A 24,461-nucleotide genomic window follows, 5' to 3' on the forward strand; every position below is an offset into this window, starting at 1 on the left:
GGAAATATCATGTTGGAGGAAAAACGTGAGAGTTTAAGAACTCAGTTTCTTCATCCTAGAATGATGTTCAAGAATGACCTTGGGAACAAGGCTTCAAATGGCGTATCCAGCTCCAGCTGTAGCTACTATAGGGCAGCTACCTGGAATGCTGTCAGAAGTCCTAATTTTTTCTCTTATTTTCTGAACTCTGTTTGAGACTCATCTTTCCTACATTACTGCATATAGTCTGACTTTTTTTTTCCAGATTTCTTGTCATATTTTTCTCTATTTTTGTGGTTATTAATTATTCAACTGTGAATTCTATGCTCATTGTGTTATTAAGGCATGTGTGTCTGGGAGGGTACAAATGCTAATGGGAAAAAAATCAGCTTTGTCTAGTCGACCCCAGAGTAGAGGAATTATGTTATARAAGCACCAAAGTTATCTATGAATCTTATTGTACTTGCCTTGATTAATTTTAGAAGCCTATTAGAGATTTTGCACCAACTGGCCAAATAATTCAAAGTAGGGATTGTGCTATATGATCTTAAGGTCATTATAATAAAAAAAAAAAGTTAATGTTAGACTATCTGGACAAGCTCTTAAACATCTTTGACCTTTAAAACTTTGCTTTGACTTTGTAAGTGATATATAAAATATAGAATATTTATTTTTTAACTAATGACAGTTTTTGGTTCTGAATTCTTAAAGGAATGACACTTTTTCTGTCCTTCATTTTTTCATGGCTTTATTTTTCAGCAATTATATAAGTTAATAAAAGATGATTCATGTAAATGCTTTATTTGTAAGGCAATGTAAGGTATTAGAGTAGCATACAATCAAATACATCAGATGATTGATTTACATTTGGGTGTTCTAAATTCTGTTTAACTACTTCTCTGATATTTGTATCTTACGCTTTTTTTCTCCCCATTTACTACTCTATCTACACATACATTTGCAGAGCTTCATAGTACTCCAAAGTCTGGCCCATTCAGCACTTACACATTCTTAAACATTAGTATTAGTGCATTCTGTGTTTCCTAACTAGGATTCTCATTTGGCAGGAAATCTTAGAGCACATTTAGGCAATATTCACACCATGCAGCTTTAGAAAACAGCTTAAGTGCTTTGAATTCGGGGACATCTAGCTCTCTCAATAGTCTGTCTTATAAAAGAGAAGAGCAAACAAACAAAAAAACAAACAAACAAAATAACTTTGTATCCTTAAAGGTATCCATTCTATTATTTTATTTAATTGCATAAAGCAAATTTCATAAAATAGAACTGTGATTTCCACTTTCATTAAGATACATTATTAACAGTCACTGAGCCATAAAGAATGCACARAGAGTTCACTGAAAGTCCTTGCCCAGATTTTAGTGTTGTCTAATCCACTGCGGTACCTGTTGATATTTCTCGCAGCTATAATGAATAATAAATTGAAACTGGTGGATAGACTGAGTGATGTGTAGTACTGCCTACAGCACAGTATTTGTTCATTATTGCTGCCTGTGAACTAGCAAAGATAAGAGTGTAGTGTATTCACCTTAGCCCCTTGAGAGGTATCATTATGGTGAGAGAGGTTGTGTAAGCACCATAACATCACTTTCCTTTCAAATTCTTAGTATTTGAAGAAGTGTAGTAAATGTTTTACAGTCTGTTATACCATGTAGAAGTGTAGCTCCATTTCCTTAATATCACTGAATTTGCATATTGTTACATCACAAATTATATTCCTATATCTCCCCTTTTGACTAATGGCAGCCTTCACTATTACACTGTGAAATGAGAACTCCAGCGAAACCCTGTATTTCAAGCATTTTGGTCATTTGTGATGAAAATAGCTTTTCAGTTTTGAAAGGGAGAATTACTAGCCAGAAGAAATAGTTGGAATTCAGATCTCTTCTATATCATCTGCAACAGAGAAAAAGAAAAGAAAAGAAAAGAAAAGAAAAGAAAAGAAAAGAAAAGAAAAGAAAAGAAAAGAAAAGAAAAGAAAAGAAAAGAAAAGAAAAGAAAAGAAAAGAAAAAAACCCTAATCCATGGAACTACTAGCTTGAGGTGGATGTACTCAATTAAAAAAAATCAGATATACATACAATACATCATACATACACACAGTAGTAAAACCATGTAAATTTGTCAGGAAGTGGGGGAGGAGGTATTCTATTAATTCTATTACTAAATGCTATCTTTTGACTTATGGATAAGAATGAAACTCAGGCTTTTGCAGTTTTATTATTATAACTTTCTATCCCTTAGACTTTTCTGCAAAATAGTTTTCATTTTGCTGTCCTGAACCAACTTCAGATGTGGTATCTACATATGCTGTTGACTGTTAAGCTTCTTGTGAATTACGATTTACATCAGTGAGGATTTCCATTGAGAAGGAAAAAAAAAGTTCATATAGCACTACATCACAAGATTTTTAAGTCACTATTTATCAGTCTGATAAATACATTTGTGTTCAGTTTTTGTGCATAGTTTTCTGCAAGACAGTTACTCTTCGCATTTACTCAGGCCTTTACTCAGGTCTGAGGAGAAACAGGTTTTCCTCAAAAACCTTCCCTCAGCCGCAGCTACTGTGACAACATGTGAAAGGGAAACATGACTGCTCTGACCGAAAAGCATCACTGTTCAGCCCCACACGTACCGCTCGGTATGCCCAAACTGAGTGTTTTGAGGGGCAGGAGATGTCCCCTGGGGCATGAAGGGGTATGACTGTGGCCATTTTAAACAGGTTGTTCCACAAACTGCGGACACACCAATGATCTTCCTCACTGAAGGTATGAGTTACCAGATGACGTGATTCCTCATTGTCTTTTGTTAGATAAGCTATAATATGTGCAGAGCTGTACTCTTTCTGTCTATCATATGGTTAGGTACTCAAAATAGTATTTAATCCTAATATAACCTACTTGTGACAATTTAAAAAAAAAACATTTTAGGTATGCTCTTCTACTATCTTAATGATACAGTTGCACCGAAATATTTCTATTTCATCTGAGACAAGCAAGATGCCCATATTCCAAACAATTGACAGTACTGACACCACTAAGTTCACTAAGACTTTACATGAACAGTAGGAATTGTCTCTTTTGGGGTATACATAATACCTTGACTTTTTTTACTTTACTATTATTATGGGCTTTGTGATGCAGGAATTATTCTGGAAGATACTGCTCTCTATAGAAAAGGTGCAATTATAACCTGTATTGTAAAGGTGCAATTGAACCTATAATTCAATCAGTTTAATTTTGTATGATTTCTAGTTCTAGCAAAAAGAAGTACAGATAAACTAATGAGATTTTAATCAGGAAACAGTTATCTRCACCATAGATACATTGCTAAGTTAAAATAGAAAACAGTATGCAATCTGGTAATACAAAATGCATACTAAAAAAGAATTGGAATTGAAGCTTGAATATAGATTGACAGAGATTTATCTCTTATGTCTTATGAGCAGAATGTCACTTCACATGAAATACATATTTCTTCTATATRCCTGTTGTACTAGATGAAATTAGATGAAAGACCTTATCTACTCTTAAGCGAGAGTCCAGAAGCTGCATGCAGATCACTCCKCCAAATCACAACTGATTTATTTCTGGCTTCTTTCCATCCAAGTCTCTTATAGACATTGGCAGGCATCAGGATACATTGCTCGCATAGTCTTCTTTCCTGAGGGTTTGACATGTGGCTGAATGTGTCCTCCCCCATCAATTGACAAAGGTTTATTTCTGTCCTGTGACCAGAATGTCACTTCAAGTGAAATACATGTATCTGCTACATGCCTGTTGAAGTGGCAGGAAGCACCTGACCCAGTTGTGCCRTGCAGCAGCACCAGGAGGCAATGGCAAGAGATCTCAGCAGGAGACTCCCTACTGGGGGGAGGCAGCCGCCATCTGCTGACCTGACATGATCTGTTGTCTAGGGAGGTTTTCTGCTTTGCTGGGGGCTTGGATCTGGGATGCTGTGAAGTAACTGCCAAGGTTTCTTTGACTGTTGGACAGCTATCCTCTGCTGCTCTTCTCATGGGCATCAGCACTAGAGCAAGGGAAGATATGGAGCATACCAAGAGTGACTCTGGAGGCAATGGCCTAGAGCATGTGAAGCCAGGTAGAGTCCCTTAGACACTACCTAGAAGAAGCCTTGAGGAGGAGTGATCAGACTCTGAAGGTCAACAATCATTTGTGCAGCTGGTGTTGGTAGAATGGATTTGTCTTTTATGACCATGGGAGGTCATAAAAGGGTCTTTGAGGCTCACACTGCTTGGAAGAGGCAAGATCCACCTGACCAAGTGATGGAAAGCATCTTTCTCAACAGCTGGCTAGTCTTATGAGGAAAGACTTAAACTAGGAGTGATATGGGGAGTAAAAGGTGACCCGCAAGTCAGGAAGTGGTGGAGGAGATGGAAAGGGGAAGTGTATGTAGTGATGTGAGCATGAGGCACCTCAGGATAAACAAAATAGGGCCGAAAGATAAATGCTTCAAGCATATTCACATTTAAAAAAAAAAAAAAAAAAAGTGTTGAAAGGACAGTAGGATGGGGGAAATTCTCATAGTTTTCCTGGAAGCCAGCATGACTGGGTGTCTATATGAAGTGCCTGTACACTCATGCACATAACATGGAGAATAAACAGAAAGATTAGAGGTCTGGGTGCACAGTTTCAAAGCTACAGTCTTGCTGGGATCACAGAGCTATGGTGGGATACCTCGTTTGACTAGTATGTTGCTGTTGTCTGTCCTTTTGAAGAGGCAAGGAGGCGGCAGTCCAAGGCGSCCCGGAGCACTTTATGTGGAGAGCAGCAGGAGATCAGTCTGGGAACACGAGCTGAGTCAGTCCAGGGCTTACAAGTCAGGGAGACACTGTGGTGTCTGCTATAGACTTACTTGGGAAGAAGTAAATGATGCCTTCTTCAGACAAGAGAATGAAGCCTCAGGTTTTTGGGCCTTTGYCCTGCTGGGGGACCTTAACCATCCTGATATTTGGTTGAGGAACAACACAGCAGGACAAGGACCATCTTGGAGGATTTTACTGAAAACAAAAAGGTATCATTACTTGCAATATTTTTCTACAGCAGTCCTCAGCCTCTTACTCCCTTGGGAAGATTTGGAGCAAAGAAGACATACCCATGATGTAGGAGCATCAAGATAGGGAGCATATAAAAAACTTAGATCTAGGCTCCTTGGAATTAGGTTCCTGGAACCTGATGAGTTGTGAGCATTCTCAGAAAGCTTGAGGGAGCTTTCTGAGAGGCCATTCTTGAAGATCTGTGAAAGGTCAAGTTGATCAGGAGGACTGAAAGGACTGAGGACTGAAAGAAAGCAAATGTCATTCCTGTCTTCAGGAAGGGCCAGCAGGTGAATACAAGAAACTACATCCCAYCCACTCAGCTGAGTGTCTGGGAAAGAGCAAATAATTGTGGAAACCATTTCCAAACAAATGAGGGTCAAGAAGATGACTAGGAGTAACCAGTATGAATTTATGAAGTGGAAACCATGCCTGAGGGATGACAGACTCAGGAGAGGAGGGGAGAGTTGTGGATATTGTTCATTTTCACCTTAGCAAGGCTTTTGACATTGTCTCCTGTAATATTCATAAACAAGCTGCTGAAATATAGATTAGATGAATAGAAAGAGAAGCAAACTGAAAAATGCCTGAACTGACAAACTCAGAGGGTTGTGATCAGTAGCACGAAGTACAAATGGAGGCCAGTCCCTCATAGGACTCAGACATAAGTAGAGGGACTAAAATGTTTAATGCTTTCAATAACCTTCAAAAAATGAATCAAGCAATGGAGTATTCCCTCATGAAGCATGCAGATAGCACAAAACAGGGAGGAATGGTTGATTCATTGTGTTGCTTTTCAGTGGAACCTGGAGAAATGGGCTGATATGGAACCTTGAGAACTTTAACAAAGGGAAGTGCATAAAGTTTGCTCTTCCCTTCTCCTCAGTCTGGGTGGACACATCACATCTGGAGTGGTACATTCAGGTCTGGGCTCCCCAGTACAGGAGACTAGAGCTAATCTAGTGAYTTATGATTATGATTTGTCTTTCTGGAATGGAAATGATTTTTTTCACCCCTGAGGACCCACGTCCACTGAGGACATGGAGGGTAGGGAGGGGAGAATGGGAGGGGTGTCCGCTCTGACTGTTGTGGCTGCTGTCTTACAAAAAACGGTAAATCATTCTTGGTAGAGTATTTAAGTAAATGCAAAACATTAAACAACTATCATGGGTAAAAGCTTTGTATGTTCCCAGACCGGTGCCTGAAGATGATTGCTTGTGGAAGTTGTAGGCATATTTAAATGCATTCAAGAGAATGTCAGGAGTATATGCAGAGGGTAATTTATCCCCTTTTATACAGATAGCGACATGGATACAGAAAAAAACTCTGACAAGATACAAGATCTTTTTTTTCATTTTTGCATGTCTTAAAAACCAAGCTAGAGATCAAGATACTAGGACAGTATATGCTTCAAATTTTAGGTGTAATTCTGTTAAGAGAAATTAATTTCGGAGAAGCAGGTTGGATTTTTCCTCTTTTGTACTAAAGATACTCTTAAAGTATTGATATATAATGTATCACACATTTTTTCTATATTGTCAGCTATGTAATTATCCACTGCCACTGACAATGTTCAATCAGGAAATTTAAAGAATATGTGTTATCATTCTTATGGAAGGATAATCAATTGGGTTTGCTGTTGGATTATTCYAGTAATTTCTATTTTCCAAAGCTTGATTATTTAACTTATTTTTGAGAGGTACAAAGATATAAGCATAGAAGGGCATRAAAGTGCTAATAACATGGAGACATGGAGACATGAGCACCATGTCTGTAGTTCTAATTGACATGTTTTTTACTGGAAGCGAAGAGTGGAGGTAATTAGCAAGAGGATAAAAGCATCTTCTTGGGTAGACAGTTGGAAATAAAATTAGAAATGCATGTTTTGGAGGCCAAATTGCAAGAGCTCCTTGAGGAAGTCCTGTTTGTGCAGGTTGTGGCCTGTTCAGACAGCACAGCAGGGACAAACTCACAACTGCCATGCAGGCAGCGGGAGGAGAGGTTTTATTTCYATTCTAGTTGCCTATTCATATATCCCTAAGGATCTTGTGATGAGGCTTTTTAGAACCAAAATGGGGCAGTTTAGATCTAAGAGTCAAATGCTTCAAGAGGAGGAAACAGTCTAGCCATAAGGCAACTTTGCCTCACATTGCAGAACTTGGTGGGGGTCAAATAGCAAAGGAAATCTAATTCTCAGATCACGCTTTATTTTTCAGCTAATTGTTCAAGGGAGATTCTCATGTGGTTTAATGTAAGTATAGTAGTGGCTAAATTAACTATGCTGATATCATGGAAGATGAATGCAATTGACCTCACAAATAATGGAGAAACCAATTTTGAAAAATATCTATTTATTCTGAGGCAATAAAGAAAAGTATGAGAATACCTGAAATCCATCTTTCGATTATCATAGCTGTTACTCTTTCTTTTTTCTTAATGACTTTTTACAATCTCTTTCCCATTGCCCCTCTTCTTCATTTTACTTTCTCCTTATAAAATAGATAATACTTTCCAAAGAGGAATAAATACTTTTAAGACACTCTGAAATCTCTTTGAAATTAAAAAAAAAATCAGTATTTAAACAATAAATTAAACACTTGTTTTTCTTCTTTCATGGGAAATGTGGATTTGTTTTAATGGGTTAAACATGAGCAAGATTAGTGCCTTCATTTAATGTTTTTACATTAGTTCTGCACTTTTTAAAAAATATTTCTTAAATGTTAATAGAACATATCACATTGCTGAATATAATTCACAACATGCATAGGATATTAATATGATTAAATGCAAGCTGATTTATTGTATTTTAATTTTCTTTTAAAAGTCAAAAGATCGTAAAACATTCTAGCTACTTGTTGGTATCTCTTTGTAATAATCACATACCACTCTATCCTGCTCCGTTTTGATTTGTTTTCTGTGCTTTGGATGTGTTCATAGTCTACAGAGCAGCTTATGAAATATAGCCTATGTACTGTAGGAACAAATTTTGACTAGATTTCATTATTACTGGAAATATAAATTTTTGCTTCTTTATAGTTCTTTCAAATGTTTAATACAGTTACCATCCACCTATTTATAAACATCAGAAACTCCGGTGAAACTCAACGATGCTTGCTTAATATTTTAAAATGAAAGTATAACTCTACAAGCAAATATTAAATAATTAAAGATCCAGAAGCTGGTGGCTCAAGCAGCATGTACCAAAATGCAGTTAAAACTTYCATATTGTTTTGTACTTGCTTTATAGAAAACAATATAGTGACTTTGTGTGTTCCTGCTTTATCTGTGTTTCTCTAAGTTGAAAGGAAATTCCTGCTCTACTTTCTGGATCTTCAGTTCTAATTAAGAAGTTAGAATGGTAGTCACAAAAAAGAATCACGTATTTAAAGCAAGAAGGCAGCCTGGGATCTGAATTCTAGTTTTACATATATCTGGGAGAGCAGAGAGGTTAATGATGAATTTCTCCTCTTTCCCCTTCTTTGCCTTGGTTATTTTTGTAAGGTTTTTGCTGTTGTTTTATTTGTGTTTTGTTTTTATATGTCTTCTCTACTTCCTGCTGACTATTCAAAGCTACTCCAAGAAATGAGGTAACTGCAAGCTAACTTGGCAATGTTTAAGACACCATGAGTRTGTCTGTACATGAATCTGGGGTAAAAAAAAAAAAGAAAAAAACTTATTTAGATTGCTCTTAAAATTGGCAAGTACAGAGCTGGTATTTTCTAGGTTCTTTAGCCTATTGCAGTCTGAACAACATTGCCTCTTACTTGCTATTTATGGGTGACTATAACTCAGAAATCATAGACCTTGCTGTGAAATCTGTCAAGCAAACATACAGAACTGCAGGGAAGATGCATTTTTCCGTGTTTTTTGAACCATCAAAGTATTAACCATTCACATGAACCAATTAAATCATAAATATAACCTTTTCTATCTAATATCAGAACATAGGTGTGGGCTTTGAAAGGTGTCTCCTTTCAAATGGAAACCTGAATGTGTCAATATGAAGTAGACGCTGAACACAGCTAGTAAGAGCAGGCTTCGCAATCCAAAATTCACATATCAGGAGCGAGGCTGACAGGATAAGTGATATTTCTTCCTTCTGTTGACTCTATTTCACTCATTTCATAGATCCGCTGTTTTCCTGAGAGTGACCTTTGTGACCACACTCAATTCTGGAATAAGAACAATGCGACACAGCCTGTCTTGGCTACAGCTAGTTCCCATCTGTCCCTTATTTCAACACTCTTATGAATTTACACTGGAAACAGTTGTTCCTAGCATTTGCTTTTGGCAGTAACCAAACTTTGAAGTGAAATTTTATGTTACATAAAAGGGTAAAAGTCTGTGAAAAACGGAAAAAAAAAAGGCTTTAAAAGCTCCTCAGGAACATTAAATCTGATTACTGGCAAAAATCACAGTGAGATTCATTTGGGTGCCTGCATCTATAAATAAGAAGTTAAAACAAAAAATGTCACGACTAGGTTACACTTTAAAAGTTCAAATTACCTGATGAATGGAAAAGCAAGTTGTGTTAAGCCTTTGGGATATTTGAGCTCTTATTTCTTAATAGATCGAGAAAAGTCCATATCAAAGCAGTAGTCCTTACCCTTATACCTCTGTAAGATGCTGAGTGTGGAGTTTCTGTGTTGTTATTTCTTGGCTGTATAGTATATGTTTGGTATATGATAACAGCATAGTTGTAGTTCTCATCCACACAGTTCATTGTGGATTAAAAACCAGTAAAGTAGTAAAAATGTGGTTTAAAAATAGTAAAGACCTACGCTTAATGTGTAGGTCAACATGAAATGTTTATACTAAGAGATGAAGGCAAATGGAGATAGCCAATAACTTTCAACTAGCACCGTGCTTGCTTGCCTTTCAGACTGTGTCTTGCTTTGAAATAGTTTCAAAAGTTATTCATCATGTATGGCCTCATGATGGTGATGGGTAAATAGCTCAAATCAGGATGCCATCACAGCTGCTTTGCTAAGAGTGCTTTGCATGTAATACCTACAGAGCTTTTCTCAACATATCCTAAACTCAGTGTAAAACTGTGTCTGGGTTTTGGGCTGGAGGTCCCTTCCAACCTGAATACTATCATAATACATGCATCTGATGTACGGCTGCAAAAGATGTATGGCTGATTTTAGAAAACAGAGTACTCTGAAAATTACTACAGAAGAAATGGATTTTATGGGAAGCATAAGCCTAAGTTCTAGATTCTGCAATGGCAAAAGAAGTATATTAGTTTATTCTAATTAAGTGTGTGTGAGGGAGCTATTTTTTAAGCCTGCGGTGAATGAACTTTACTAGACTAAGCATATGGCAGAACTTAGTTGTCTGAATTCAAAACATGGTCCTGAAATAAGCTCTTGAGCTGCTGCTTAGCCTTTGAAGGGACTTTGTTAAGTTTCTTGAGTCATGTAATACAAATGTGACTGCCACACAGCCACACTTTAATGGGAGTAAACTGAGAAAAGAGAAATACCACAGATGTTGAGCTTCCACAGATGTCATTAAAGAGCAAAAAAACTAAGTATAGAAGAAAAGCTTAAGCCTTTTAAGTGGACATCACCACCACTGCCCTCTAAATATCACAAGTGACCATCCTTTTTTTTTTTTTTTTGATCCTAAGGAATTTGCCCTCACCAAAATCTCTTACTAATTCCTCTCACACAGGAGAAACATTATACAGTTTAATATAGGGGTTGGTTTATTTAACAAGATGAATTGCTTGCAGAAAGAGATTGTCTCTAATTAGTTTTACATTTCAAATAGTTAAACATATCAGATCAGCACGAATTTTCTTGACATTTGTAAATGATTGCTGATCTTTTTTGTATCAGTCTTTCTCCAGGAACAGTAGCTGTTGCTTTTGTTTGTTTGTTTGTCTGTTTGTTTGTTTTACAGATATCATTATTTCAAAACATTTCCAATTAGAAAARAGGATATTCAGTGAGAAGATATGGTCTGAAAAACTGAGAAAAGAATCATGCAAAGAAGCCTTTTCATTACCTTTGTTCAGAAGTTTGGAAGAAAACACTGAGGTTGGATGAAGTGATGTATTCACATAGTGAAAGTGGAGTGTTGTGGGTTAACTTTAAGTGTGATTTAGGGGTTTTATGTTTTAGTAGCTTTGCAGAATTGTCAGCTAAAGAACTGAAAAGGTTCCATCAATATATGCTCAATTGATTTAAATGAGTGCAAATTAAAAAGACAAACATTTCTCACTCCTTTCATACTGTGATTAAAACTGGTCTAATTGACATAGCTGGAATATTTTTATCATTAGATAGGGAACTCGTACGAGAAAAGGAACTGAGTGCTCCATAAAAAATGGGCTAAATGACATAATAGTAATAGTACAAGAATAAAAGATGTTGTAAGTAGTATGTAAGTGCTCTAAATAATATATTAAGAGGCTAACTTGTAGAGTGTTTTTTTTTTTCCTCAAATTAAGAGTTATCCTGTGAAATTTAGGAATTTCAAAGACTTTGCCATTCCGCAGTAGAGGGTATTTGGGGAAGGAGATTTGAACATGAATATTCCATGTCTTAGCTGAGGGGTTTTAATCACTAGAGACTCAATCTGTGCTTTTGACAACAGCTTCCAAGACAGTGAGATCCACTAGAGAATAACAATTTGGCTGGTGATCTCTTCCCTTTTTTTTTTTCCTCTATTCTTAACTCTCTGATCAGAAATTCCATCCTTGTCAAGAAAGATTTTCCAAGTCGAAAGTTTCAATAAAATTTCAATAAAACTCATATGCTTTCAGTTATTTCAGATGTTTTCAGTGACAGTAATGACACTTTGTAAAAATATTTCTGTCTAGCTATGTTTTTTTTTTTCATTAAACTCTTTTCAATTGAGGAATGAATAGACTTTTAAGACTAATGAAATACTGCAGATGATTTCAAATTCAAAAAGAAAAAAATGCATATATTATTCTTTCTAAACAGGGAAATACATTGAAACTGAGTCAAAATAAGTCAGTGGAAACATTTTTTTTTCATTCTTCCATGGAGTGAGGATTTTGCCACTTATGCTTTAAAGTCTTGTTTATGGGCAAAGAAGCAACACATCTTATAGAAAAGTAATCCAATATTTATTGGTAGCATAATTTAAAACTAAGCAGTCTAATCATTATTAGTTCATATCTAATTGCTACAGAAAAAGAAACAATATTAATGCAGTTAAAATTGTTATGTGTGCAGTTCTTAGTCTCCACTCGTTTTTGTGGGGTTGTGCTCACCCTTCTGCTGTTTTCTAGGTTAAAAGATCAGTGGTTTTGTACTTGTAGTGGTGTTGCAGTGAGGCGTCAACATCTGGAGTCTTTTGCTATGTGTAATATGATGCTGCTGTTGACAGTTTCTTATTTTTTTCTGAGATCCACTTGGGGTCATTCTTACAGTTGCTAACATGACTGACCAAGTAAGGATGAACTCAGAATACCCAGCAGGCAGTTTTGTTCACAGGTCTTAGCAGAACCCCCGTTCCTCTTTCTTGTTATTCTGAGGAAATCATAAAGATCAAGTACATCACACAGAAATGGGAAAAAGACATGTAGACAAAACCAATGCTTTCTTTGCTTCTGAACTTCCTAGAAAGCTCAACAGCCACTTTGTAATTGCTAACCGACTGGACACAGTTATCAAAAACCTCGAAGAGACTAAGGACCCTAACTCTTGCCATCTCTTCTAGAAGAACATTTGAATCTTGATATCTTGGAAAACAAGTCAAAAGTGGCCAAAAAATGATGAAACGTTTTATTAAATTACATTCATTTTATCGCTCCTTTTCCAGATGAAAGGCCACTAAGTAACTGCTATGTCTTGTAATTGAAACTAAGCCACAGTTGTAGTCAGTTGTGGGTAAAGGATGCCAAAGGCTAAAGCAGTTAAATCTCTTTTAGGTTGTACCTGTTGGTAAGGCTGATCATTCAAATGTAGTTTGCTATGTGTGGCTTGAATAATAGAGTGTATAGCACATCATAGAACTGTGGGCGATTAAACTGACTTGGCAGTAGTTCCATTCACTTATTCTGTTGTAAGGAGAGAAGTTTCATTAAATCAATATTATATACAGAGCTACACTGTGGGTTAAATATGCAAACTGCTGAAACTATTGTATGAAATAAAGATATCCTGGCATTTGTCTGTAAAAACATTTACATTCTGTGGTTCAGAGAAAAATTAAATTTGTTTGATTTATGTAACCACTTTTAGCTTGTCATCTAGAAAATCCCCTTGGTTTTGATATGTAATTCTGTAGCATCTCCATCAGTAACCTGAAATTTTCTCTGCTCATATCCTTCAGTAGATACTATGGTATTTATAATGAGGAATGCAAGCTATTAATACTTGTTTTTGTAAGGCAGGAGCTTGCCTGCTTTTACAGATCTGTATGTATGTATTTAACTTAAATGTTGGAAAAGTTTAGAAAATAAACTTCTCTGCTCAGAAATGGTTTGAACTGAGATTCTGCAAACAAAGCTATAAAATGAGAAAGCATGATACAAATTGAAGTTCTTGTCAACATTCACACTCTCTGTGGCTTTATAATGACTTTGGGAATTAGGGAAGTGTGTGACACACTGTAAAACCCCACAGAAACTGAATTCTGTTTTACTGGTTATTTCTGGTATTGGTTATTTCTGATTACAACAGAAAAAAATTGCTGTATTTTTTTTCACTCCATATGAATATTTCCATTTGCTTAATTTCTGCATCTTCCTCAGTCCTCAAGGTATTATAAGGATTGACTGGATGTATATAATATCATTAAAAATTTCMCAAAAATTGTATACACACTTATGGAATGATTAAGTACTTTAATTAATATCAAAATATAATTGCTGCTGTATTTGCTGTACCTAGTACTTTCTTGTAACCTTTAGGAAGGAACTCCAGTGCTCCCTGACTTCTCTAGTCCCTGAGTGCAACAGATACTCCTATCTATCAGTCAAAATGATGGTCAGGATACTGTAGAGATATCTTCTGACAATCACAATRTCCCTTTTCTGACACAGATAGCAGAATAGAGTTGTGTAGCAAGAAGCAAATGAAGGTTTTGCAGAACCAATGTGGTATTCTTAACTAAATCTAGGGACTATAAATACTTTCTTAAGGTAAAGTTTTCCAGACATGAATAACTTCTGCTCAAAAGCATCTTCTGTTATCTAGCTGAGAAAACCTACTTTTCTTGTTTTACTTCTGTTCACAGTGATTCATGCCCTATGAGATGAGTAGCCTCACTCAAACCTGCCTCTAGAAAAAAACAGGACATCAGAAGCCTTATGGGGGAGTTCACAAACCAACAGCTTCTAGAAAACTCCCTAAGCCAAAGGCTTCAGGAGAAAAGAAAGAAAAGGTAAAGAAAGAAAAAAAGAAAAGATCCAAAAACATAAAAAGTACTTTAAACAGTCTGGGTGGTAAGATGAACTGAAAAAGCCAGGTAGGACAAACTGGAAGGTCAATGTGAGGGACTCCTATGCTCCAGTTGTGATATCCTGCTTATAACTAGGGTGTTTCAAACTATTAACTGTTGTAGAAATCTGCAGTGATTTAATCCCTGGTGATATTTTTTTCCTCTCTACCCTTGAGCAAAGTGATTTTTGTTTATATTTCTTTAATGATATGCAGAAAAACTATGTCAAAGTGTGTTTTTTACATTGCATCCTGAGGGTAGCAAGCTTTATAGTTGTTCTAGTCTCTAGTGCTAATGAGTGTTAATATCTTAATATCACTGAATAGCTTTTGCTAGCGCTGTTTTGTCCTAAGAATCTACTGTCAAGAGTGAAAATTCAGTGCTGGGCATGGAAGAATACGTTTGTTTGGAACTGCTATACTCACCAATAAGATGCTGCAAAATTCTAAAATCAATATTCAGATTGACATAGTATCTCATGCTAAACAAAAAAATATAATTGAAAATTTACAGCTGACGTATTTTTATTTTGTAAGACTTATGTGAGAATGTCCTGAAGTATTTCCTTTTCATATTCAGCTTATCACCAACCAGAAATGTATGCAGCAAGATATAATATGAAGGAAGTGAAGATTTGTTGTCAGAATCCACAGAAACAGCATAATTATATCTTCTGAAAACACCCAGCTAGTGTTTTCTTAGTTTACATAATGCAGTATCTCACTAGCCAACCGGTAAGATTTCAGATTCTGATGAGTATATCACCCACATGAAATAGTATTTCTCAGACAGAAGATTATGTTATGCAGGGGAAATTCTTGCCCCATGCTTGACTTTCTCTTTAACAGCTCAGATTTCTAAATGGAAAATAGAGATTTTTTTTTCTGTTTTTTTTTTCTACAAAAAGTACAGACACTTTACTGAGGTCTTGCTGAGAAAAAAAGATACAGGGACAATGGAAACTATCTGTAGAGCAGATCTAATGGAAGATCTTAAAAAAAGTCTTGYGGCTAAATGAAAACCAAATGTATTGCTTTCAGTGGTCTTTCTCTCTTTCCTGTCTTTACATCTTTTGTAGTGGTAAAACTTGAGAAAAGAAATCCTTTGGACTTTTCTGTAGTATTTATGGCTGACCCAAACTGCAAGGAAAATTTAGAGTCCTGAAAGATCTTAACCAAAGCCCAAAGTCCTTAACCTTTTCAATGTTGAGAAGGTAGCAATAATAAATGGACCTTAATTGTAGCCTACAACTTATTGTAACTGTCTCTATCTGAAAAAGTTATAGCAGCAGTTTTCTAATGCTGTTATACTTAAGATCCTGTCAACACTGCCACTGTAAATCCCATTCTACTGCTCTTTGGAACTCAGCCATAAAAAGTGTGCTTCAAATTGAACCTGTCCGTACGTGGGTTTAGACTAAGAGCTTTTCCCCTTTCCTCATACATATTTTAAATTAAATGGGTTTTCAGTAAGCAAGAATAAAAGGAAGCTATACTTAAGAAAATAGGAGTTCTCAGATTAGTTCATTTATTTTGTCTTTATTGCTCAGACACTAAAGAAGAAATACATGAGATAAAAGCATTAAGTATATTCCTTTCATATCCTGTTTCTCACTCATATGGGTTTATTTATCACTACTATCATTCCAGAATGCAGTATCCCTTCTTTTCTTTCCTATCTCCTGTCTTTTTCTTGTATATGTATTTCTGTGGTCTTTTTTTTTTTTTTTTTTTTNTTTTTTTTTTTTTTTTAGTTTCTTTCATTTGTTTTTCTGTATTTGCTCAAGACTTGCTAAGATCTTTCAAATAAATGGCTTCCTTCCTATATTCAGTCACAGTGATACTCTAATGGAAAGCGTGACAGATCTTTAACTGCTGCTGTGTCCCCTTTCATTCTTGCCTATGTTTTTTTTATTTTAGTATTTCTTGCTTAATTTAACATTTTCACTCTCACCTTTCTACTTTTCCTTATCATGGCTAAGGTAGATACAAAAATACAAATGTTGGTGACTTCAAGAAAAAAAAAGAAGATATCCTCTTATGAGATGTAGATTAGCAGTAGTTGAAATGAATGCTTTCCTATGTAGCATTTTTTTCCTTAAAGTGCTTCCTCCCATTTACAATGTACTGTTGTAACATACAATTATAATTCCAGTCTGGAGGAAATCAAAACCTCTCAGATTACAAGCATTATTGAGACATACTCCCATCATTTCTCCCAATTAGTTCTTAGTTCTTAAAGGACTTAGTTCTTAAAGAGGTTCAAACAAACTTTTCAGAGCATCTGCTAAAATCATCATTACAGCCTGATGTTAATACACATCACAGTAGACAGTAAATAAAATATAAAATGCTTTGAAAATAAACCTTAAAATAACAGAAAATTTTAAATATATATTTTTTGTAGATAAGGCAAAATTTGTTGGTTAGATAAGGTYATAGTGAAAGTATCATTAAAGAGACAAATTATTTTTGGTTACGAAKTCTTGTATTTGACACTGTAACTAAAGAATCACAGAATCACAGAATATTCAAGGTTGGAAGGGACCTTTAGAGATCATCTAGTCCAACCTTCCTGCTCAAACAGGCACACCTASAGCATGTGGCACAGGGCGGCATCCAGGGTTTTGAAGACCCTTTGAAGAGAAGGAGACTCCACAACCCCCCTGGGCAGCCTATTCCACTGCTCTGTCACCCTMACAGTAAAGAAGTTCCTCCTCACCTGGAGACGGAACTTCCTGTGCTCCAGCTTATGGCCATTACCCCTCGTCCTGTCACTGGCCACCAGTGAAAACAGCTTGTCCCCTTCCTCCCTGCATTCTCCCTTCCTGAACTTATACATGTTAATCAGATCCCCTCTCAGCCTTCTCTTCTCCAGAGAAAACAGGCCCAGCTCACTCATTCTCTCCTCATACGAGAGATGTTTCATTCCCTTAATCATCTTAGTTGCTCTTCTCTGGACCCTCTCGAGAACCTCCACGAAAATAATAAAAATGAATTTGCGTGTCACCCTTGCGYAGGGGCCATGCTAATCTACTCTGTATCATTCCAATTTTAGTATATGTGCTGCCRAAACAAACACAAGAAAGGAGCATCAAAGCTGAGACTTGAGTCAGGTTAGGAGTGATCACTCACAGGATATACYAGCATCTGTGAGGCCTTTCATATCCTCTGTGCCTTCTAGATAAAATAAAACAAAATAAATCAAGCAACTATAAAAAATATCAAACTGTCAATGATTGAAAAATATCTTATTTTTAACCATATAGGGTGGCATGATGGATGACAAGATGACCATGAGGCAGCAATGTTCCTGCATGGCCAAGAAGGYCAACGGGATCCTGGGATGCATTAAGAAGAGTGTCTCCAGCAGGTCGAGAGAGGTGATCGTCCCCCTATACACAGCCCTGGTGAGGCCACATCTGGAGTACTGCGTCCAGCTCTGGGCTCCCCAGTACAAGAGGAATGTGGAGCTGCTGGAGAGAGTCCAGCGCAGGGCTACCAGGATGATCAGAGGCCTGGAACATCTGCCCTATGAGCAAAGGCTGAGAGAGCTGGGCCTGTTCAGCCCGTAGAAGAGAAGGTTGATAGGAATCTGATAAGTGTGTATGTAATATCTCAAGGGAGGGAGTAAAGAGGTTGGGGCCGGCCTCTTTTCAGTTGTGGCCACTGACAGAACTAGAGGAAATGGCAACAAGCTGAGGCACCAAAAGTTCCACAGGAACTTAAGGAAAAAATTCTTAACAGTGAGAGTGACAGAGCTCTGGAACAGGCTGCCCAGAGAGRCTGTGGAGTCTCCTTCTCTGGAGATTTTGAAATCCTGTTTCGTAGCAGCCCTGTGCCATGTGCTCTAGGTGTCCCTGTGTGTGCASTAGGGGTTGGACTAGATGATCTCTAAAGGCCCCTTCTAATCTTAAGGATTCTATGATTCTGTGATTCTATGATATTTCAGACTGTGATGTGATATCAAAGAAGTGTTTGACAGGCACCAGTGAATTTTACTGACTAAAGTCTACATTCACTGAAGTATGTCAATTATTACACATACTAGTAGTGCAAAAAGAGTAGAAATTTTATTAAAAGCCTCTAAAAGGTCTATAGTCTTGAAAATATGAAAAAAAAGTTCAATAAGGGTTTTTTGGGGGGATTTTTAATTAATTTGAGCTAAGTCTTTTTCATGAACTACATGCATTTGAACAACTTTGCCATACAAAACCACTGGCTGAGTAATTGTTGAAGAATATTTTATCTGAAAAGTTTTCATTTTCTTACAATTATATCTGTAAAATATATTTCTGATTACTGATGGACTAGCTATTAACCTCATTTTTCAGAAATTATATTTGATTTTAAATATTTTCTAAATGAATTTGAATTCAGTTATTATAAGCCTGGTATCTATGATACTCAATACGTATGGCTCGATGAATTTCCAGCTGTAGTATCAATTACTATCAWCAGTACAGTATAATATCACCACAARTTAAAACCATCTGTCATCATGATAAGTGTCAAGCTGGATTTTTAAAACAGATCAGCTTTTCTCTCATTTAAGTATGTATAGAGCATAGGTTTTCTGAAAATGAAAGGAAGAGGTCAATCTCAATAACCAAGTTATTGTCACATCATGAATAAAAATGTAAGAACAGGATTSCACTCCTAGTCAATAGCATAATCATATAATTAAATAATACATGAARTTCAGCTGTATAGTTTCTCTTCCCCTTCTTCCCCCCTCACTTTGTAWAAAACAGTTGTTTAGAGTTTTCACGAATATCTCTGTCGTTGATAAAGCTCACTTATACACTGYTCTGCTCTCATGACTTATACACTGTTCTACTCTCAGCTGGCTGGATGACCGTCCAACTAGGATGACACTTGAGCTTCCAGTCAACATGTGTTTTCAGTCTTAGTTCGGCAGATGCTCCGTGGAAGACAGTTGTAAAGAGGAGATTATAAAGATTATAAAGAGGAGATTATAAGGCCAAAAGCATTTGATTTGCACCCTTGACCTCTATATTTGAAGAGTTCTGTTTTTTATTTTTAATTAAGGCTATTTTAAAGTGCATTCAATAAATAAAATTTCAATGTTGTTTCTGAATAATAGCATATATTAAACTTTCTTATATTACTTCAATATCTTACACAAACATATATTACAAAAAAAAATCTGTTTTTTTTTTCCAAAAAGCTGGTGATGGTTAGAAAATATCAAACATTCCTTCTTTAGCCTAGCTACTAATGTGTAAGAAAATCATTCCTCTCTCTATAGTAATAGAACAAAAACATAATATGCTGAGAGAAAGCAGCAGATTTCTTCAGGCTTCTGCACTTGTCCCACAGGGACAAAACGAAACAGAAGAGAAAAGGATGGAATATCCTTATCACAAGGCTGCATTGCGTATTTCTTTGAAATGTGAACAAGCTTTTTGCCTATGTAATGTGAGAATGTTGCCAAACTCTCAAAATAATTACAGTATTTGCCAGTTGAGATGCACAGACATGTCCAATTTTTTTGAAAAAGAGGAATCATAGTAAAAGTGCCAAGGTCTCATACATTTCCCTTCTTAACCTCACAACCAATTGTCATCTACTGTCTTGTCTACTTACCATTTCATACTTATCATTAGTGATATCATGCATCATTAACTATGTGGAAGAAGTTTAAACCTTAGGCGTAGTGAGCCAAATTAATTTCTAGTGTAAAACTTTTGACTCCGCTGGCTGTCTTTTTGAGCCAGCAGAAGCTGATACTGCAGAGAAGGTATTGATTTTAGGTCCCTAGAAATGGTGGATTGCATGCCACTCCACGGTTGTCACCTGCTGGAATGGTTTTCAGGGAGTTTAGCCTTTTTTGGCAGATGGCATTATTTTGATGTAGTGGCAATAATATATATGTAGGTGTTTAGAATGTTCCCAGCACCACATTAACGTAATGCTTAAATGAAATCACCAGCATGAATTTTCTTTCATTTTTTTTTTTTCTTAGTCTAGAACAAATGGGGATACTAATACTGGGCAAAAGATTTTTATTCTTTAAACACACATACACAAACACACACAGAGAGAAACTTCCACTCCCATTCTAAAATTTAAGAGTACCTTGAGAAATGACAGCAAATTTTTAAAATAAATTGGATTTGAAAATTTTCAATTTTTTGTGCCATTACTTGAAATTTCTGTTTTTATTTGCAAGCTTAAAACTGACATGTTTGGTCATTTTTGGTTGAATGGTACTCATATGATTAGTTGAGGCAAGTGAAAAAAGTAATCTGGGGATCTCATAATTCCTGGACTTTTTTTGTTTGTTTTGTTTTGTTTTCAAAATAAAATCCCTTACCTATCAAGACTGTATGTGCAAATCAACTCCTSTCAGTTGTTCCCGTGACATCAGTGTTTATAGCACAGAGAACTGAGGGAACTGAAAGGAATTGTTTCATTTTTAGTACAGTTTTTTGTGTGCCCAAAATTTGATTTTTCTTTTTGGCTGGATCCCTTACTCCTCATTTTTATAAATAGCATGCAGTTACGAACAGATTACCTTCATAAGAACAGAACTCCTTTAAATTCCTGGATATTCACTGATGGAATTGCTAACTCAATACTACAATGTCCTTGATCTTAATGATACTTTAATTGTACTCTCTCATTAATGATATTTCTATTATATCTCTTCATATTTTTTCCTTTATTATCTTGTTATGCCTTTAAGTCATAGCTAATATTAGGATAAGATCCTATTCAATAGTGAAAGTATCTCTAAAAGGCAACTTCAGGAGTCCCGTGGAAGCGAAGAGGATCTCAAACAGTAAGCTGGAGACTGTAAGACTTTTGTATTCATTACTTAATATTTAGAATGAATATGCMTATTAAAATATAAGCAAATGAAAACTAAACCTAAATGAAGAATTACTTAATTGAAAAGAAACTTTTCTACATTACTGAAATAATTCAAAACCTGAATTGAAWTTTTTCTCCTCATATTACTCTGAAATTTTCAGAAGTCACACTTTGATTGCAACATTTGCAATCAAATAATATAAAGTTTATATTAAATGAAGTTAACATTTTTAATAAAGGCATTGAAATATTCCAATATTATTAGAAGCATATACATTTATATATTTTAAATAAATTTTAGCTGTTTCATTTTTGCCCTGCACATATATATTTATTAAGCTGTTTGAAAGTTTATTAATTCTATGCTTGATTATTTTATTACTTTATTTATATTTACCTATGGAGGGATTAAAGCTTTTTAAATGATTGCACACCCTTTTATTGTTGTTTAATCTCTCTATTCATTAGAACAAAATCAATGAACTACACAGTGCTATGTTGTGGTTAATAACCAAAAACAAACAAACAAACCTAAGTCTTTTGTTAAAAGTATGTGCAACATTATTCATCAATATTATGCTAAGTATGTTTCATGTTGCACTTGTCATCTCAAAGTACCCACAATATCTTAAGTATTTTCAAGATGCAAACGAAGGTTCAGTCCTTAAACTGAACCTTAGGGTTCATCCTGTTGTCACCCTTAGGGTAAGGTGACAACAGGATGAAATGTAGAAGTAAGGTAACATTCTCCCCCAGTTTCTACTGTGTGTATGTATAACATATATGTTGTATTTGCATAGTCTTTGACAAACCGAGAAAAGCGGGATTAGAGATTTTCGTGCAGAATAATGCTGTTGATCCCAGTCTGTTGTCCTTACAGAGATGCTCATATCATGTGAATATACAAATCCTAGTGCATAATGCTCTGTTGTGGTTTTTGCACCTATTTGTTGCCAGGTGTGGTTTTAGGTGCCTTGGATAAAAGGAGCTGGGGTTCTGAATGCTGACCCTCATGAAATTTGGATTAGAAACCTTTGACACTTTAGACAATACTGCTCTAAAAATAAATACCAAAGGGGGAATTTTAAAAGAACAAACAAATTTATAAATATAACACAATTATATGCTTGAGTCCGTAAAATATTTTGAAAATAACATATACATCTTTGGAACTGTTTTTGTTAATATATAACAAATTAAAAATGCATATTAACAACACTCAGAATAAAGTTAAATTCTATATAGATCCACGTAGCCACTTCTAGAGACAGATATATGTGACATAAAAAGAGATTTAAGAATAATCTCTTTCTATCTTTATAAATTCTGATTTTTGATGCTTTTTATTATTTTCCTTCCTTTCTCTCCCACCCCAAAATCTTCTCTAGTCCGTCACTGGAAAGGGAAAAAAAGGACGGTGGTGTGGAGGGGCCAATCTCCCCTGCCCCATCCACTATATTCCTAGAGCCACAGGTAGTCAAACAAGGCTAAACCAGGAAAATAAGTCTGTCATCATCTAGTCATTGGTAACTGAATGAGTTTTCATGGGAAATAAACTTTTTTTAAAATTTCTTTCTCACATACTGAATTGTGTTTATGCATCTCTCATCATGTTGGTAAATGCTGTAATAGATTTTCTTTTATGGGAAGTTATATTGCTAACTTTGGGGAGCAAGAGAATCTGTTTCTGCTAATTGATGCTGTAAAACATAGTGTGATGAAGTAAACTCATTGTGTGAGAGAAAGACCTTCTCTATGAATAATGGATTAGGCTTTGTTTGAACCATATAGGTTTTATTTGCTTTTCATTAACTTACTACGTTTGACTCTGCTTCTACAATCCCTCCTACCTCCAGGGAGCTTCTTCTAATAAGGCATTTTATAAAATCTATCATTTTTTTTTAAACTTAAGAAGCTCTAGATTCAAGGCAAGCACTTCATCATTATAGAAATAGTATGTTTACAATCCCCTGGGTTGGAATTGCTTGATTTGGAACATTTTTAATTAATTTTRCATCTGTATCAAAGTTCACCTCATTTTTAAAACTTTGTACCTGAACTTACAAAACTTATTACTATGCATTGTATTTAGTATCTTACGGATCCTCTTTAGAGTTTCTAGGTAGATGTAGCCAATTTAAACACCAATTTAATAAAAAAAATATGGAGGGAGGGTTTACTTTTTCACACATGCGCCTATGATAATATTTACTGTTACTTATACTTTGATATTCACCAGTGTGGTAGGAGCCCTAGTTGTGGACTTCGACTCTGCTGAGTTGAACCTTGTTAGATATGTCTGTACATATGTCTGTTTATTCGTTTGTTACTGTCACAGTAGTTATGAGTCACTGATAGATTTGTACTTTCTCCATCTGCTGTGGAGATTGGATGCACTCTCTCCATTTTACCAATGTAGAACTAAAGCATATGATGTTTTCTGAAGGTCACAGAGGCTTTAGATGAGTTTAGATGAGTTCCCCAACATTGATGGTGATGGCAGTATCACCTCCATATATGTTCACTTTGTAAATAGTATGTACAATGGTATATGGTAAAAATATGTGATAGAATATGAAGACTATGAATCATAGGAGGCATCCAGCTGGTGCAGGTACCATGTTTTTCTACTTGGAAGAACACCAACTCTTGCTTGTCAAATGTGGGCCAAGTTTCAGAAGTTTCAACTCTGCTTTTAAAGTATTAGCTTTTCTACTGCCTGTTAAATTGTGAGCTTCTTGATCATTGTTCTGGTCCTTTTGACTTTCTACARTTTAACTTTTGCAACTATAGTCTGTCTTACTCATTCAGTTTTCTCTGGATGAAGAGCCACAGCGATAATAATTGCACCTAGTATACTAGTATTACTATATATTGATGCTTCAATATAGACGTGCTCTAGGGGACCCTGCGTGAGCAGGGGGGTTGGACTAGATGACCTCTGAGGTCCCTTCCAACCTTAAGCATTCTATGATTCTATGATTCTATGATTCAAACCTTCTTTTCTTATTTCATGATATGCAGAACTGATGTGTTAATCATCTACACATCTAATCATCTATCATCTTCTTGTGGAAGTGTTAATCATCTACACATCCAATCATCTATCATCTTCTTGTGGAAGAAAGGACAGGCCACTT

The 24,461-nt window shown here is 35.8% G+C and overlaps 1 non-coding gene across 1 annotated transcript; it reads right to left on the reverse strand.

The window, feature by feature from the left end:
* Nucleotides 1-17,461: 17,461 nt before the first annotated feature.
* On the reverse strand, nt 17,462-17,563 carry LOC112942855. The gene has a single exon (XR_003248468.1). It is a non-coding gene; the product is annotated as a U6 spliceosomal RNA (small nuclear RNA).
* Between the last annotated feature and the right edge of the window lie 6,898 nt (nt 17,564-24,461).

The sequence above is a fragment of the Nothoprocta perdicaria genome, unplaced genomic scaffold (genome assembly GCF_003342845.1).
Source record: "Nothoprocta perdicaria isolate Ctin4 unplaced genomic scaffold, notPer1 scaffold_135, whole genome shotgun sequence".
In the NCBI taxonomy this organism is placed as follows: domain Eukaryota; kingdom Metazoa; phylum Chordata; class Aves; order Tinamiformes; family Tinamidae; genus Nothoprocta; species Nothoprocta perdicaria.